Source organism: Paroedura picta, chromosome 18, assembly GCF_049243985.1.
Source record: "Paroedura picta isolate Pp20150507F chromosome 18, Ppicta_v3.0, whole genome shotgun sequence".
NCBI lineage: Eukaryota > Metazoa > Chordata > Lepidosauria > Squamata > Gekkonidae > Paroedura > Paroedura picta.
The window spans coordinates 12,375,772-12,393,095 of record NC_135386.1 but is presented as its reverse complement, the minus strand read 5'-3'; the positions used below and the strand labels follow the sequence as shown (position 1 = coordinate 12,393,095).

Sequence of the window (17,324 nt, the reverse complement as noted above, 5' to 3'; positions counted from 1 at the left end):
TCATTGCCTCGTGTTTTGTCTCAAAGCAGAAGAGGCAGTTCATGGTTACAAGCAAACCCAGGTGCTTAATTTCTTGGATTTCGATTGCTTTCTTGGATTTCGATTGCTAGAAAGACAGCCAAGGGCACTATCTATCTCAAATCTCAAAAAAGAATGTGATGCAGTAAATGGAACTAGAGCTACAGAGACCTGTGTTCAAATCCTGGTACTATCAGAAAACTCTTCAGGGGCTATGGCAACTGTGTGCCTTTCAGACTCACAGAGGTGTTATGAGGATGGAAAGGGATAGTCCCCTGAGGAAAGGCCAAACTTTCTTTCCTTTGGATTGTTAAAGAACACGCCCTCGTATGTGAGAGAATCTATACGATCCACAAGGAACCTGCTGCCGTAGACATGGAGCTGCTTATATCAGCCAAAAAATGAGAAGCTATGAATGGGACAAGCGTCTGTATAGAAAAATGGAGAAAGACACAGCCACATGGCCAGACAGAAGCAAGCATCCAACAAATCCCAAAGTCAGCTGAAACTGTCATCAATCTGACTGAACGCCAACTGTCCCCTTAAGAAACCTCCATCTTAGCTAAGGGGGGCAATGTTGCAGTCACACCCACTGGAATTCTCATGGAAGATATTGCTGGATCAGCTATTCTTCATCTCCCTGAAGACAAAGGAGAGGAATTAAGAGGGGAACAGCAAGGATCCAATGGAAGGCAAAGCTTCCCACCAGCAGCATGGCCATGGGAGGAGAGAAGTGTTGTCAAGACACTCAGTTCAGATCCTGACATCATCAGCCTTCCAAGTGACCAGGGTCATGACACTGGAATTATGAGAACAGAAGAGTACAAGGGAAAAAATAGAGACCTTCTGGACCGCACCACATACAACATAACTAAGACTGGACCTAGCCAGCAAACTAAGATACTGATTAAAAATTCCTCACTCCACCCCATCATGAATCAACAAACCTGAAAGACCCGGACTGTATGGACTTCCCAAAATCCACAAGGACTCCATCCCACTTAGACCCGTTGTGAATAATTTTGGCTCCCCACATACAAATCGACAAAACTGCCTACTCATCTACAGACCCACATAAAATATGAAATACATGAAATATTCAGTACATTTCATCAGCAGAATCAGCACCCTGAAATGCAACGCCAATAACAAACTTATCAGCTTTGATATGGTCTCCTTAGTCACCACGGTTCCAGTAAAGGATATCCTGGCACTGATTAATCAGATCGTTCTGGAAGACATCACAGCTCTATTTCAACATTCCCTAACTACCAGCTACTTTCAATGTGACAAAACGCTGACTTGAGGCTTCCAAGTAAACTGTGATGTGTAACTCTTTATTCAAAATAATGGCTGAAAACCACAATCTTGTCCCATTCATAGCTTCTCATTGTCTGGCTGGTGTCAATACATCCCAACAGCAGCAGGTTCCTTGTGGGTCATATCACTCCTCTCATGCAAGAGAGTGTGTTCTTTAACAATCCAAAGGAAAGAAAGTTTGATTTGAAAAACGACAACTGGTTTTTCAATGGACCTCTTCAGCAGCCAGTATCTGTATTAAATTTGTAACATGCCAAATATATACAAAATGAAAAAATACCAAAAAAATCAAACACATTTCTTTCTGGCACATGCTTGACACACAGAAGAACTGTCCACAGGCAGGATGGAAGTTGACTCTCTTCAAAATGAAAAAGAAATAGAAATAGAACCTGGACTGGCCATTCTTGAGGAAGAAGCTGAATGAGCCTAACAAGGCCCCAAGCACTGACCCATGGAACTGCTGAGAGGTGTACCAATCAAAACCATTACAGCTTTGTGCTAGAAAATCTGGGAAACGAATAACTGGCCAGAGGAGTGGAAACAATCTGTGTTCATCCCACTACCAAAAAAGGATGACTCACAAAATGGTGCCAATTACCATACAATAGCCCTCATTTCTCATGCTAGTAAGAGCCTACAGTGCATAAGAAGAAGAAGAAGAAGAGTTGGTTCTTATATGCTGTTTTTCCCTACCCGAAGGAGGCTCAAAGCGGCTTACAGTCGCCTTCCCATTCCTCTCCCCACAACAGACACCCAGTGGGGTGGGTGAGGCTGAGAGAGCTCTGATATTACTGAAGAAGAGGAGTTGGTTTTTATATGCCACTTTTCCCTACCTGAAGGAGGCTCAAATTTGGTCTATATGGAGCAACAAAAAGTGTCATAGAACGCATAGAATGCAAACATAGTATTGTATTATATATTTTTAAATTTCAACATAAGTACGATTTGCCAGGTGCCCCCAGATGTCCCTCCAAAAGTGGGACAATCTGGTTACCTTAACTATGCCAGACTATACAGGAAAACCATTGAAATTCAGAAACACCAATAGTTTCCACAGAAACTATTGTTTCTGAAAATCAACAAATCCTGGCTACCAGCCCTAAAAAAAAAAAGAATAAAAAAGGAACTGTAAAAACACCTCACAATGCTTCATCAGATAAGATAGGAAATGGACTTTCTAATTGACTAAATGACCCTCTAATTAACTCCATCCTTCCTAATGGACTTGCTAATGAACTCCACACAGACACAGGAAAAGCACTTCTTGTTCCAGGCCATCCACTGGGAGAATCCCAGATAACACAGGAATGTGATGTTACCTCTCACCCCATTAGAAGTAAATAAAATGCCCACCAACTGTTCACATGCTCCACATTTTGGCACAGAGATATTCCCATCTTGCCATGCCCTACCTCTGAACATACCAGCCACAGCTACTGGTGAAACATCAGGGACTAGAACTACCAGACCACAGCCTCACAGCTCAGAATACCCACGACAACCAGTTATTTTCCTTTGTCTATTCTGGAAACATAACTATAACTGCGGACTCCAAGAATAATACAGGCTCTAAACTAAGAACTTTTTAAAAGCTATTTCTTTGGAGTAAGTTATTTATTTAATGGTTTTCCTTACCTCAAAAGGGCATTTCCCCATTAGAGCTTGAACTAAGCATTCCTTTGCCCCAAGTATGCCTGGGAACTGCACGAAAGGAATGTAGCACTTGCCAAACTACAATTCCCAGGCATCCAGAGGGGAAGCATAGCAAGTTAAAGGAGTAGAAATCCAACCCAACTTTACAGCACAGATATGTCCACATAAGGATATGGCTCTTATCAATGCTGTGGAAGTGGAGCTACATGTATCACTTTGACTTCAGCCACTTGACCTCAAGCCCAGACAATGTCCCCAAGGCCAGAATATCCTCAAGGTCAGATAATGTCCCCATGATGTCTGGGTAAGGATACATTTCAAATACAGCATTTTACTAAATCCCTCTAATTTGGTAGCGAGATGTGCCTTATTTATTTATTTTCAAACTGCAAACAGCCCTTGCTTCCCTGCTAGAAGGAGCCCTGATTACCTCCTATAGGTCCTGCTGCCTGGGTCCTAGTGCCCATTGCATTCCTGATTGCAATGGGCTTTCTAGCTAGTAAAACAATAACTAAACCATTATAAATGTCCATTATAAACTTCCTTAGAATAGCATCTAGCGGCCCTGTAGGGTTGCCAAGGCAAGTGACATAAACAGGTGGTTTGGCATCACCTTTCTCTGTGTAGCAACTTTGGACCTTCCCTCTCTAAATTAGACATCATAAATAGTTCTGTGGCCACTTGTCCTCTTGGATTCTCAGACAACCAACTTCCCAAAGTATTCACACAGGAACAGCCAATACCGACAGGCACCAGAAGTCTCTCCCACAAAAGCAAGTGCGAAATCGAAAGAAACGTTCCAACCCACGATGAGAGAAGGGCAGTCAAAAGTGTTTTTTATCTCATCAAGGTGGATGCGGTTTCAGTGATTCAGCTGAAAGGTGAAACGAAAAGACATTTTTTCAGGGATTCAGCCTCCCTTTCGGCATGACACAGTTTTGTCCCGATGCCAGACAGGCCGTTGGCTAAGTGGGTGTTAGATACCCTTCCAAAACTGTACTCAGAACTTACGCTCTATTTCCACCCACTGTCAAATGCCACCTACCCTTGGAGCGTGATACTGTCATGATTCAGCAGGAGCACAGCCCGTCCCGTCACGATCTATAGTGTTGTCTTCATAGTGGGCATGGCCTGGCGTGACAATGGAGGGCCATCAAACATTGGCCAGGATGCATAGTCAACCAGGCCAGGTAGTCAACCAGAAGCAGAGTCTCCGCCACTCACTCCACTTAGGAGGAGGCTCATGGAAATTGTCCATGGACATCTGGAGGGCCGCAGTTTGACTACCCCTGACTTAGGAGGAGGCTCGTGGGAATTGTAGTCCATGGACATCTGGAGGGCCGCAGTTTGACTACCCCTGACTTAGGAGGAAGAAATGATGAAAAACGCCCCTCCCCCGCTCCTCCGTGCTGAATATAAACAAGAGGACAACCCCTCCCAAAGCCTTCTAGAACATGGAGAAAGTTATTTGCCTCAAGCCATACTTTGGACAGGTGAAAGGTGAAAAAGCATTCCCATTTCCTCCGCACCTCCTCTTGCCCAGTGTGGAGAAGCTGAGCAGTTCCCCAGCTCGACTTCTTTGCATTGCTCTCAACTGGCACAAAGACTGACCCTGACAAGCTAGACGAGAGATCGGACACTCCATGCGGCACCCTCATTTAGGAAGGAGGGAAGGCAGGGTAGTGAAGCATCCAAAGGCCACAGAGCCAAGCCCCGGCAGCTCCAGTTAAATGGACCAGGTAGGAGAGGCTGGGAAAGAACTTTGTCTTCTTGTGTCCCTGGAGAGCCACTGACAGTCAACACAGACAATCCTGACGTTAATAAACCAATGGTCTAAGAGTGGGAGGTAGCTTCAGGGGTTCATGATCTTCCACAATCAGCAAGAACATGAAGGAAAGGGATGTGTATTTCATGTATTCTGCAGGGTAGTCCATGGGCATCTGGAGAGCCACACTTGGGCCACCCCTGCATACAATATAACATCTGACACTGACATTTCCTTTGGGGGAACTGATTCCTGCAGCCTGGAGATTGGCTCTATTTCCAGGAGAACTCCAGGCCCCAGCTTGAGGTTGGAAGGCCTATTTTGTATAGATTTATCAATCAGGCCCAACCTGAACCCAATCCTGAATTTTCTTAACCATCTGTGAGCAACAAGGTTCTTTCCTCCTCTGGGGTCTCCAGCACTGCTGGTGGTGGAGGAGGAAAATCCTGCCAAATTACAGCGGGAGGTTTTTCAACGCCAGAGACCCTCCAAAGTGACCCTGGGCTACTTTGGCCGTGTCCCACTCAAATGCCAAAGCATGGTGAATCCTGCTTAGCTTTTGCGAGCGGGCTGGCCTGGAGAAAGGGAGGCTTTGGGGGGCTGGGACAACCTCAGAGCTCCCCAGGACCAGGTGGGAGGGGAGGAACAGGAGGGAAGCCATGGCCGCCAGAGACGGAAAGCAAACGGCCTCCCTCCCAGAGCACAGTCTCTCAGTTGTTGGGATGCCGGTGATGTCACTGATCCCCAAGCCGCATCCCGAGTTGTCGTGGCAACAGCAGGCACCGGGAGAAAAGAGGGGAGCCAAATAGAAGTGCCCATTCTAAAGCTTCTCCCCAGCCCTGCCCTCCTTCCCATCGACTGCCAAACTTGCAAAGTCAGTTATTTTAAGGGGGGGGGGGGAGAGACTGAGGCTCGCCTGAGGAATCCAGAAAGTCAGAAGGGAAAGGGAAGCACAGGCCCAGCAATGAATGTGGACATTGTTTTATGCCTCTTACGAAGCCGGCGCACGCTCTCCTGCCGGGGGTTGCTGCGTTCCGCAAGCCCACAAAATCCAAGGGCTGATCCCCCTTCCTAAATGCCACTGCCTCCCTTAACGACCCTGGCTAACGAGGGGAGGCATCTCAGGCAACTAGGCTTGCCGGCAGTTTGTGGAGGCTCAACAATTATTTTAATCACACACACACACCCCTTCTTCCCCAACCGCCATGCAAAACCGCCATGCCCACAGAGTCAATCGCCCCCTCCATCAAACGTCAGCCAACTCACTGTCTTGTTGGGCTCAGCCAACACTTTCCGGGCTTTTGACCCTGGGATCTGCTCCAAACGTCCCTTTAGGGAGCCATGTGCCTTCAGGAATGCAGGATCGGTTTCAAGAGGGCATTTATCAGGAGGAGAATCTGGCATCTTCAGCCCGGTCCAAAGCCATATGGCAGGGATCACTCTTGCGGAGGCAGTTGACATCAGCATCTGATTATAAAGGGGGGGGGGAGCATGGGACTCACAGGGGGGAAACCTAGCTCCTCCCCATCTCTGAGCTTGGCACAACTCCAGGCCCCACACTGGAGCCCAGACATAGCCATGGAGATACCTTTGTGCAACGTTTTAGTTGACTGCGTACTCCCCAGGCCAAGTTCATGGCTGGGTCTACCGTGCACCCCCATAGAGTGCAGAGGGGGGCAATCACTGGAAGCCAGGCAGCAGCCAGGAAAAGAAAGGCAGAGAAGAGGGGGGGGGGAAGAGCACAGCCTCCTGGAGGGAGAGCCTCCTGGAGGGAGAGCCTCCTGGAGGGAGAGCTCAGGCCAACTCCGCCAGCTCCCCCAAGCACCTTGCTGATGCTGAGCTGAGGGGCACAGAAGGTATGCTTGCTTGTGCCTCCCCCCCTCCACAGAAGCAAAGGGGAGCCTGAGCTAGTGGGAGGGCATCCCCCATCCAGCAGGGAAGGCAGCTTGCTTTCAGAAGAGACTTCGCAGTTTGGAGTGGAGGGCGCATTTAAAGGGATTTGGTCCCTTTAAATGTCTCAGGCTCACGGAGCTGAACAAAAATGGCATCCCTGAATATTTATCGAATCTAAGCACCTCCAAAGCTAGCTCCTAACATGGCTGCCAAGGGAAATTTAGCCAGGATGGAATCAGGATAGAAAGCCCACATTTAGGTAGGAAGGGTAGTACCCCCCCCCCCCAAAAAAATACACACATCCATAGTGAAGATAAAATGGAGATGGGATGCATTCCTTTCCCTAAGGCAGGGCCACCAGGACACATGAATAACCCCATTATTAGTAAGTTTCTCATCTGTGAAGGGAAACCATCTTTCTTACAGCAGATAGTTTCAGAGGGTGTCCTGGATGGACTGCAGGAGAACAGCACCTGAGAGGCAGATAAGATGGGGGTGGGGGGGGGGTAAGATTTTGGAAGTCAATGCTCCCTTTGGCAGATGCCAATGAAGGGCTCTCTCTCTCTCTCTCTGTTGTTTTTCACAGACAATATTATCCACTGTGGGTCCCCTCCCCTTCTTATCATTTCAACAAAATCAAACAAAACCATCCCTGCATCTCCTGAGAACTTGTTAAATTGCTAAGAAGAGAAGGATGGGTTGAATGGAGAACCTGACAGCCTAAGCAGCTTCATGATGCTACCTGGCAGCCAGGGGGGCACTGTCCCCTCTGGGGAATCCTGTGATCTTGAGACTCACTGCCCCCCCTCCTGTAGTTTGTACCCCTGGTTCCATTTAACTGTGTGAGCAGGAGAGGGAGGGGACTAATGTTTGTGCAAAATACATTGAAAGAGGGGTTAGCCTGCTTTGCACCCACATTCTCAGACAAGCCAAGGAGAACTTCCTTGGTGCATGTTTGCCCATCCAAGTGACCTGTAAGCCTCCTCTAGCATCATCCCCCTCTGTCATCTCCCACAGCAAGCACGTGCACAAGGAAGCGTGCTGCTCTTAGCAACAACCCCAAAAGTAACCCTCTCCCACAAAAATTAACATCAAAAGAAATGCTGGCCTTGCTGCCAAGAACCACTCACCCATAAAATACTAGTCTGCCAGACATAATTTAACCACCCGCAGGAAAGTTTTAAAGTGGCAGGTTTTAAAATAATTTATATACTGTTTTTAATTATGTGATTCTGTTATTTGTACATTTTACCTTGTTGTGATCTGCCCTGAGCCGCCCGGGAAGGGCTGCTATAAAAATAAATCTTATTATTACTGTTATTTAAAAGAAAGCATTTTAGCATTAGTGCAGTCCATAAACAGAGCTAATACAAATAAACCATTGGTAAGATGGTCGGGGGAGAAATTTAAGAGCCTAGGCTAGTAAAACCACCTTAGCCTAGCACCCAAGAGTCAGCAGAATAGGCATGGGCAAACTTTGAGGGAAAGATGTTATAGAGCAGGGGTAGTCAAACCGCGGCCCTCCAGATGTCCATGGACTATAATTCCCAGGAGCCCCTGCCAGCAAAAGCTGGCAGGGGCTCCTGGGAATTGTAGTCCATGGACATCTGGAGGGCCGCAGTTTGACTACCCCTGTTATAGAGAGAGGGTGCCACCACTGAGAGGGTGCCATGTACCTCATCCCTGTAGGTATCTGACACACAGAGGTAGGCTTATACGGGAATCTCAATGGGCAGGACGGATGATGAAAAGGATGATACCGTGGACTGAAGCAGTTTAGGACTTTGATGTCAAGAGACACTTTCAACTGTTCCCAGAAACAAAGAGGCATTTTTCAGCACAAGATAATAATTCTTTGTATTTCTTCCCTAAAAGGAGGCTGAGCACACTTTTTCATACAAACTGAAACTCCCAAACAGTCTTCAAAGGCAGCCCCACGCAGCAGACATTACAGCAGTCTAAGCAGAATGTTTGGCCAGACTAAAGAATTCCACCTCTAAGTCTCACTTCCTGGCCAGTGTCCACACCCAAAGTTTTACCCCCTTCCCCATTGATAAAAAGGAACTAAATGGAAAATCGGAACTTCTAACCACAAGCCTAGGTAGAACCTACAAGACATAAACCTGCCCTAGAAAAACCCCACACAGAGAAAACCTGAAACAGCCAACCCCCCCCCCCCCCAAATTTATGTGGCTTCCAAGCTGAGGAGACTATTTACTCCGCCCCCCCCTCAAGAAGCAGAAAGCCATTACCCCCAGAGTGTTTGTTTTGAGTAGATCTTGAGGAGACACTCTCTTGCCCATCCCCTCCTTTCCCCTCTCCGTCCCTTTGGAATGGCTCCTCATAGCCGGTAAGAAGATTTCTTTCCTCAGCAAGTAAAATTATTTCCATTTGAGACTTTCCCACATTTTTTAAAAATAAAAGAAAGGGGAACGTAAATTAAGCAGACATGTTTGGAGGAAGAAAAGCCTTGAAAGGGGAAAGTGGTTCCAACTGAAGGACTTCTGTGACTGTCACCCTTCCATGCCCTCTGTGTATGCTCAAAGGAAGGGAGTTTGGCAGCCATCTCTGCATCGAAGGAAGGATGTCAGTTGTCCATGTAGGTGCCAGGAGAACTAAATAACATTGCAGAGGAGTTTCCCCCAGAACCCAGATTGTCACGTTGTAAAACATTTGCCAAATGAAGCAGAGGAGATAAGAAGAAGAAGTTCCTAAATATTGCCAAGATTCATTGCCCTTACCAGGGAAAGACAGCAGCATCCCCAAAAATAAAAACCAAAGGCAAACTTTCTAGCCATTACAGCAAGACATGGAAACAAGAGATTCCAGGTAGCTGTGGGAGGACTCAAGGGATTGGCTTCCTGCTCCATCTTCTTGGTGCTTCAGCAGAGCCAGTCCTGAAGAAGGAGGAGGAGGATCATATATGCTGCTTTTCTATACCTGAAGGAATCTCATAGCAGCTTCTCAGAGAGCCCTGATATTACTGAAGAAGAAAAAGAGTTGGTTCTTCTATGCCACTTTTCTCTACCCGGAGGAGTCTAAATGGGGCTTACAATCCCCTTCCCTTTCCTCTCCCCACAACAGACACCCTGGGAGGTAGCTGGGGCTGAGAGAGCCCTGATATTACTGCTCTGTGAGAACAGCTTCTACCAGGACTGTGACTGGCCCGAGGTCACCCAGCTGGCTGCATGTAGAAGAGAAGTGGGGAATAAATCCCGGCTCTCCAGATTAGAAGCCAATGCTCTTAAAACACTACACCAAGTTCCACCGATTTAGTTCTATTTTTAGAAATTTTAATAACTTAAATATTTTAAGTCTCTTATTCTGTATATTTATTGTACGTTTTAATCGTGACAATCTCAGAGTCTGCAGGGAAGGGCAGAATATAAATATAATAAATAAACAGACGCTGAAGACAAACTGCCCCGCAGTCAGTTGCTCAGCAGACAGCACCCCGTTGGAAGTTCCTGCGCTCTCGTTGGTAAACATACGGCTAATTTCTCTATTCATGGGGTGGAACACGTCCAAGTTTTCCTTGGAGGGAAGATCTTATCCAATGCAAAAGCTGTGCAGGCTGCATATTGATGAGGAAACAGGATCCTCGGGAGAAAAGGCTAGGCCACGCTTGGTACCCCTCATAAAGCTTTTGCTGCTCTTCTCAGACAGGCCCACTAATGTCTGGCATCACACTCCGCCTTCCTCCAATAAAATCTAGCTGCCGTCAAGGTCCCTGAGCTAGCACAGACTGCGGGGAAAGCAATAGGTCTGGCTCGCCTACAAAACTCTATGGTTCCTCACATCTGGGACACACAGCAGAGCTTTCTAGGAAGCCTCTGTAAGAGGTGAATCTGAACCCCAGGTTCAATGGGGTAGCCATGTTGGTTTGAAGCAGCACAACAAAACAGCATCAGAGTCCAGTGGCCCCTTTAAGACCAACAAAGATTTATTCAGGGCGTGAGCTTTCGAGTGCAAGCACTTAAAGGGGCCACTGGACTCTGATGTTGTTTTGTTCTGAAACTCAGAGACATCCTGGGCTTGGTGAATACCAGAGCTCCTCTGGCAAAGAGGCCACTTCCTTATGTCGCAACACCTCTTAGGTGGAACACTTAGCAAGCCCACATCAGCACTGCTTCCAGTTCTGCTTAGCACCCAGGATGCAGAAATATACTGCTTTGGAACATGGAGGTTCTCTTAAAGTGTAGTGCCTGACCGTGATTGTGCAGCATCCTGGGCAGAACGTCTGAGTCCTGGTTCAACTCCTCGCTTGAGCCTGAACTTCCCTGCTGGGCAACTGAGTACCCTGCTGAGCACTCTCCATGCTCTCCTGGTTCTGGTCCAGGGTTCTCTTTCCCCCTTAACATTTGCATTATGATCCTGGGAGAATTTGAACCCAGGGTTCCCAGGTCCCAGTCCAGCATTCTAGCCACAGTTCTCTCTCTTGCATGGAGAATTATTATTATAAATTAATAAATTACCATCAGTGGTATCTTCGGTAGTCAAAGCCCTTAGCATCCACTTTCGCAGTAATATTTGCAAGCACCCTGCAAGGCAGGCCACTGTTACCGTCACATCTCAGGTGGAAAACTGGGGGACAGTGGCTTACCTCACATTGTCCTTGGCAAAGAGGAGCTTCAAACCAGTGATTATCCCACCACACCCCAGATGGCAGCTTCTTAGAGAATCCTAGAATCATAGAGTTGGAAGGGACCTCCTGGGTCATCTAGTCCAACCCCCTGCACTATGCAGGACACTCACATCCCTCTCACTCATCCACTGTCACCTGCTACCCCCTTGATCCTTGACAGAATCAGCCTGTCAAATGGCTATCTAGCCTCTGCTTAAAAATCTCCAAAGATAGAGACCCCCCCCCCCCCCGAGGAAGCCTGTTCCACTGAGAAACCACTCTGTCAGAAACTTCTTCCAGGTGTTTAGACGGAATTTTTTTTGAATTAATTTCATCCCATTGGATCTGGTCGATCCCTCTGGGGCAAGAGAGAACAACTCTGCTCCATCCTCCACATGGCAGCCTTTTAAATCCTTGAAGATGGCGATCAGATCCCCTCTCAGTCGCCTCCTCTCCAGGCGTCTTCTCTTAGTCGCTCTGCTCCCCAGCTCTGAGCCTGCCTAAAACATGGGAGAGCAGCAGCTGAAAACAGGCTGTTCCCTCCAGAGAAGGAGCCACCTTGATCCCAGGGTTAGAGCAGCACAGCTTAGCCTTAACCCTTCCCCCGGACGCCTTCATCCATATTCAAGGCAAGCAAAGTCAGTCACCTCTGCAGAGACCCTCAGAACCTCAACAACGTGCCGTGGCAACATTCTAGCGGCCGTGGGAAGCATGCCAATCAGGGCCTTGCAAGCAGCCCAGGGGGATCGGATCAGGCACGAGTAGCAGGCACACAGACATCACCTTGACTCTCAGGTTGCTAAAGAGAAGCTGAAGCCCGAAAACATTGCCTGGGCCCTCCTGCCTTGGCACAGGCAGGCAAGCCTTTGCGTGGTCCAGCAACAGTTCAGGCGCTCCCCCAAACGGCAAAGGCCTTCTTTCCATGAGGAGTTGTTCAGGCGCACCGACAGATCTTCACAACGGCAATACCAGAAGCAGCGGAAGACGCAGTTCTGGCACCACTAAATCGGCACAACCTCCCGCCCCCGGCAAGCATCAAGGCAGCTCCTCAGTTTAGAGTCGATCCTCAGCACTTGTGAGAAGATGCGACAGCAACAGCCTGGGCATCGAGCCCGTTTTTAAAGGGGAAAAAACCAGACTGTGCAACAATAAATTCTGTGGGCTTGGGAGGGGATCATGTTGCCCAGACGCTCCTCCCTCCAGTAATATCAACTCTGCAAAGTCAAAACCAGCAGACCACGTTGGCCACCCAGCCCTTGAAACCCGTAACTATCAACCGTGGAAGCCTTTGACTTTTCATTTGCAAAGGAACCAAGAGGCCTAATCAGGCCGTATCAGGAGGACCGAGAATCCTCCCTGAGGACGAGAAACAGGTCCCACTGGATTTGTCTAAGGGGGAAGCACCATAGAAGGAGGGATCTCCAGGTCCAAGGGGCACAACAATTGAGAGACAAAGTCATCCCACTGCCAGAGGATGCGATGGTCGACAACCGGCTCCCGCAGCCCTTGCAAACAACCCCGCAACAGCGCAACGACACCAGTCTATGAATGCCAAACAGCCAATATAGCAAATGAGATTATAACAAATACAAACTAATGATACCACTGTCAGGACAGATTAGACGGCTGTGTGGAGGGGAAAAATGGCAGGGCTGTTTAGTCACAACAATATGAGATTAATCTATCAATACAGCTTATGTGGCCTCGGAGAGCGAGTAAATTGAATCAGCCCATCCCCCAACACCTGGCAAGGGACTCGGATCTAAGAGATACGGAGGCCTGAAACACGGAAGCAAGTGGAAAACAAGAACGCTCCCTTCAGCATAGATGGCGTCACGCTCAGAGAACAGAAAACCTTAGATACTTGGACAGGCTGGGCCGGCATGCGCGCTGCCGCCGTACACCCCGTGTCAAAGTAGCGCAATAAATCTTTCTGCAGGGGGACTGCACAGAGACAGTAATGAACTTGGTAATAAATACAGCCATCCTCCCGAGAGATGCCCACTCATATACAAGCCCCAACACAAATGGGGAAGCTTCCTAGGAACTGGCTGCAGGTCTCCCTCAGCTAAAGAGGACTTTCAGAGTGGTAGGTGGTGCTTCTATCACGTGTTTAGTGGCCACAAGATGGCCGGGGGGGGGGGGTTCATCCTCAGCCTGGGTTATAACCATTGACATCTCTGATTTGTCAGACAAGTGGAGATCCTTCCAAAATTCTCTGTCCCACCCCTGAGTGCCTCCTCCTCCAACCGGCTTGCCTGTCTGTCCAGTGGCCAGCCAATCGCCTTCTGTCCCCCACCCCTGACTGCCCCCTCCTCCCAGGGGCATCCAGCCTGCAGCCTTTCCAGGCCCCGGGGGGGAGGGAGAGGCCATCCACAGAGTTCCTCCACCCACCCCCCAATCTACCGCCCGTGTATTCCTGAATGCAGTGGGCTTCACCCCTAGTAGAAGTATAAAAATAAATAAATATCTTTTCATGCTCCTATGCCAGTATTAAATTTCAGACAGTTTTGAGCTGTCTGGAGGGGTAAAATGCAGCACGGACCTGAATTCCCAATTGATAAAGGAAAGAGACGGGATAATATACGAATTCCTATGTGCACTTGTACAGATGAATCCAAGTTATACATGTGTGAACCAGGAACAGGGCTTCACTGCTACCTATAAAGCTGCCTGATACCGAATCAGAGTCTTGGTTGATCAGAATCAGTATTGTTTACACAGATTAGTAAAAGATTTCCAGAATCTATGGCAGGGGTCTTTCACATCACTTACTGCCAGATCATTCAACTGGACATGCCAGGGATTGAACCTGGGACCTTCTGTATGCCAAGAAGCTGCTCTAGCTCTGAGCCACGGCCCTCCCCCACCCAGGAAAATTCACGTTGAAGGTGGGCCTATGTGCCCTTTCCTCCATTCAGCTCACTCGCCTTCTCTGTGAAAGGAGACACAGGTATTCAAATGAAGATACCTTGGCCAAGTTAGCAAAAAGCTGCTGGCCTATGGCGAGTAGAAATTCTCTCCAGGCAACGAGGCAATGCAAATTCTTTCAACTGACTAACAGAGGTTATGGATGGGGAGGCTGGAACCTGCTAGAGTTACACCTACTCACGCAAATATTTATGCAAGGATCCCTGTTTCTATTGTGGAAAATGTACATATTTACACCTACAGATAGGCAGATTTCCAAACATCCTTCACAACACATCACTAATTTCTGTTCCTCTATAGACAAGTGACATCTGCAGACAAACAGAAACCAAGTGATGCTGATTTCACAAAACAGGAGATAAAGACTGACAGCTCTCTCTCTGGAGCAACAGCCAGGCATCCAGGAAATAGTAATCTTTCAACACAGCATACATACGAAGGAAGGGCAGAAGGTCCTGGGTTCAAACCCCAGCATCTTCAACGAAAGGTTAAAAAGGTAAAGATGTGCAAGCACCGAGTCATGTCTGACCCTTGGGGTGACGCCATCTAGCATTTTCATGGCAGACTCAATACGGGGTAGTTTGCCATTCCCTTCCCCAGTCATTACCGTTTACCCCCCAGCAAGCTGGGTACTCATTTTACCAACCTCGGAAGGATGGAAGGCTGAGTCAACGTTGAGCCGGCTGCTGGGATCGAACTCCCGACCTCATGGTCAGAGCTTCAGACAGCATGTTGGCTGCCTTACCACCCTGCGCCACAAGAGGCTAGTATAAGTCAAATCTGAATTTACAGAATATGCTTCCCTCCCAACATTCTCCACGCTGTGCTTATGTCTAAGAATGACTTCTGCCTGATGCTTGTTCACCATATTTCTCACCCAAATCCCCTTCTTTATTGTGCTGTCAAGAATAGCAGTGGGACCCGATGCACACAAGGGATACTGGAGAACCAGCTCAATTGGCCAGCTTTTCACTAACCCAGGCTCAAGGCAAAAAAAGAGCTGCACATGACAATGCGCCAAGGTTCTGCCCTGTGAAGGTGAGAGCGAGTTCAGCACATGTTTCCTAGGAGGAAGCCGGCACCCGTTCCTATAAATATTGAAGGGTGACAATCATTATCCTCATCACCAGCCAAGATATTTCCGACACACAATCTCCGGCAAGGAAGAATAGCTCAGCTCAGCTGCAATTACAGCACCTAAAAATACACCTGCTTGTACGACTCCAGTGCTTTGACTCCATCAATATCCTGACCCCTTTCTTCCAGCCCTGACCTTCATACCTTTGGGGGCAAATGAACTCTGGAAATCAAGACATGGGGGGGGGGCACAGGGTCTGACTGCTGTCCCAGCCAGTTCCATGCACTGAACACCCCATGAATTTGCCCCACCTCTGCCTTGCCCTTCATTTCCCCAAATCGACCACATTCTACACTCCAGAATTTAATCCTAAACAGAGTTACCCCTTTCCTAAATTCATTGATTTGAACGGATGCTTAAAGTTGCACCATAAAACTCTTTGCCCACTCATTGCCCACCCATTCATAGAGCTTTCTGCCCTTGAAGATGAAGACAAGGGCATCTCTCCCTCTTGTATTGCCTTTTCAGGAATGGCTCTGGTTTAATCCCAGGCTCTTTTGTAAGGAGGGGCATTTCCCACAGCAGGGATGGGACCTTGTCAAAACCTGCAAATACTGTCATGTTTTCTTCTCTACAGCTAACAGATCTTTTCCTTCCCAAGGAGTAATACTGACCAATGAAAATCCAATCAGACCCATGTGGTATACAGCGAGGCTATGACACCTCAGGATTTCAATCTGATGCCTCTTTTTATACAGTCCAAGACAGAATTCACCTTCTTTCCCATCACATCACGCTGTCAGCTCATATAGTTCACAAGTACTCCAAGATCTTATTCCTAAATGATGTCAAATTTAAGAGGTCTCCCATGGGTAATTTAACATTTTTTAATGTTATCTCAGGTCTTAAACTGCAGCTTACTTAGCTACTTACTCGGCACAGGTCCCAAGCATGTTACGTTTTGAGACTGGAGCCCTGTGCATTTCTCAAACCAGGTGTTCCAGAAAGCAAATGTTTGTGCTTACAATATGTCACTAGTTGGCTGAATGACGTGGCTATCACTCCCGTATTTAGCGTTGCCAGTTTAGTATGGTGGGATCTCTCACCACTGCCTCCCGGCTCTTTCTGCTGCGTGAATGAGTGAGAGGAGGAAAATTTGTTGGAGAAGGTAAGGTCAACCCAAACTGATGTCATGGCATTGATCAAGACTTCCTCTCCCCACACCTTGGCCCGTAAAACCCTTGGGGCTTGAGGACAGAGGGTTGGTAACTTTGGGATGCCCCTTCCATGATCTGTCCAAACATGCAACTGCACAACTACTTGAGCCACTTTGCAGCGAGAGTCTTGGGACAATGAAATTGGGGAGAAGTTAAAATGTCAGATCAGATTCTGAGAGGTCCAGGTTCAGATCCCCACCCTGCCATGGAATTTGAGCCTGTCCCTTGCTCCTCGCCTAACCTACTTCTCAAGATGGTGGTTGGCAGCATGCTATTGGAAACCACTGGTATAAAGAGTGTTGCCCTCAAGGAGTTTGGGGGGCAGAGCACAGGGTGAGGAAGTGCTGGTCAACATAAACTGGCAACCTGAGGTGAAAGAACATCTTGCATTGTCCTGAATTGTGTGTATGGGGGGTGGACTAGATGACCCAGGCATTCCTTTCAACTCTATAATTCTAAAAGGCTTGGTTTGCTTTTCGAGATAACAGTTATGTGATCTCTCTTCTCACCGCCTGCCCCCCTTCTGAATCAGCAAGCCGGGAAAACAGAGGCTACAAATAGGTGCAAAAACACTCCGAAGACAAGGAGGAGGGGGTGCCAACATCCCCTCACCCTTGAAACAGCAACTTCTGCAAGAAAAATCAGCACAGCCCTCTTGTGGGGATTGATTCATGCAGTGTTTTCCAGAGTGTGTTCTGCACAACCCCAGAATTTGTGCTTCACCCCATGATCTGGAAACCTTTTATTGAAGGCACATTTATCATGCCACACATGAGAAGAAATCCTATGTGAAAATCAATCGGAGAAAGAATTGCAACGCAA

General features: G+C 47.8%; 1 protein-coding gene across 4 annotated transcripts in view; it reads right to left on the bottom strand.

The window, feature by feature from the left end:
- NTRK3 (neurotrophic receptor tyrosine kinase 3) overlaps positions 1 to 17,324 on the bottom strand; it is a 373,642-nt gene that overhangs the window by 314,418 nt on the left and 41,900 nt on the right. Inside the window, exon 1 of one of the 4 annotated variants that reach the window (XM_077317435.1) lies at positions 6,026 to 6,052. The exons of the other annotated variants lie outside the window; for them this stretch is intronic. The gene's annotated coding sequence lies outside the window, so the exon portion shown is untranslated. Of the gene's footprint in view, positions 1 to 6,025; positions 6,053 to 17,324 lie in introns of those variants that run through there. 4 annotated transcript variants of the gene reach the window in all.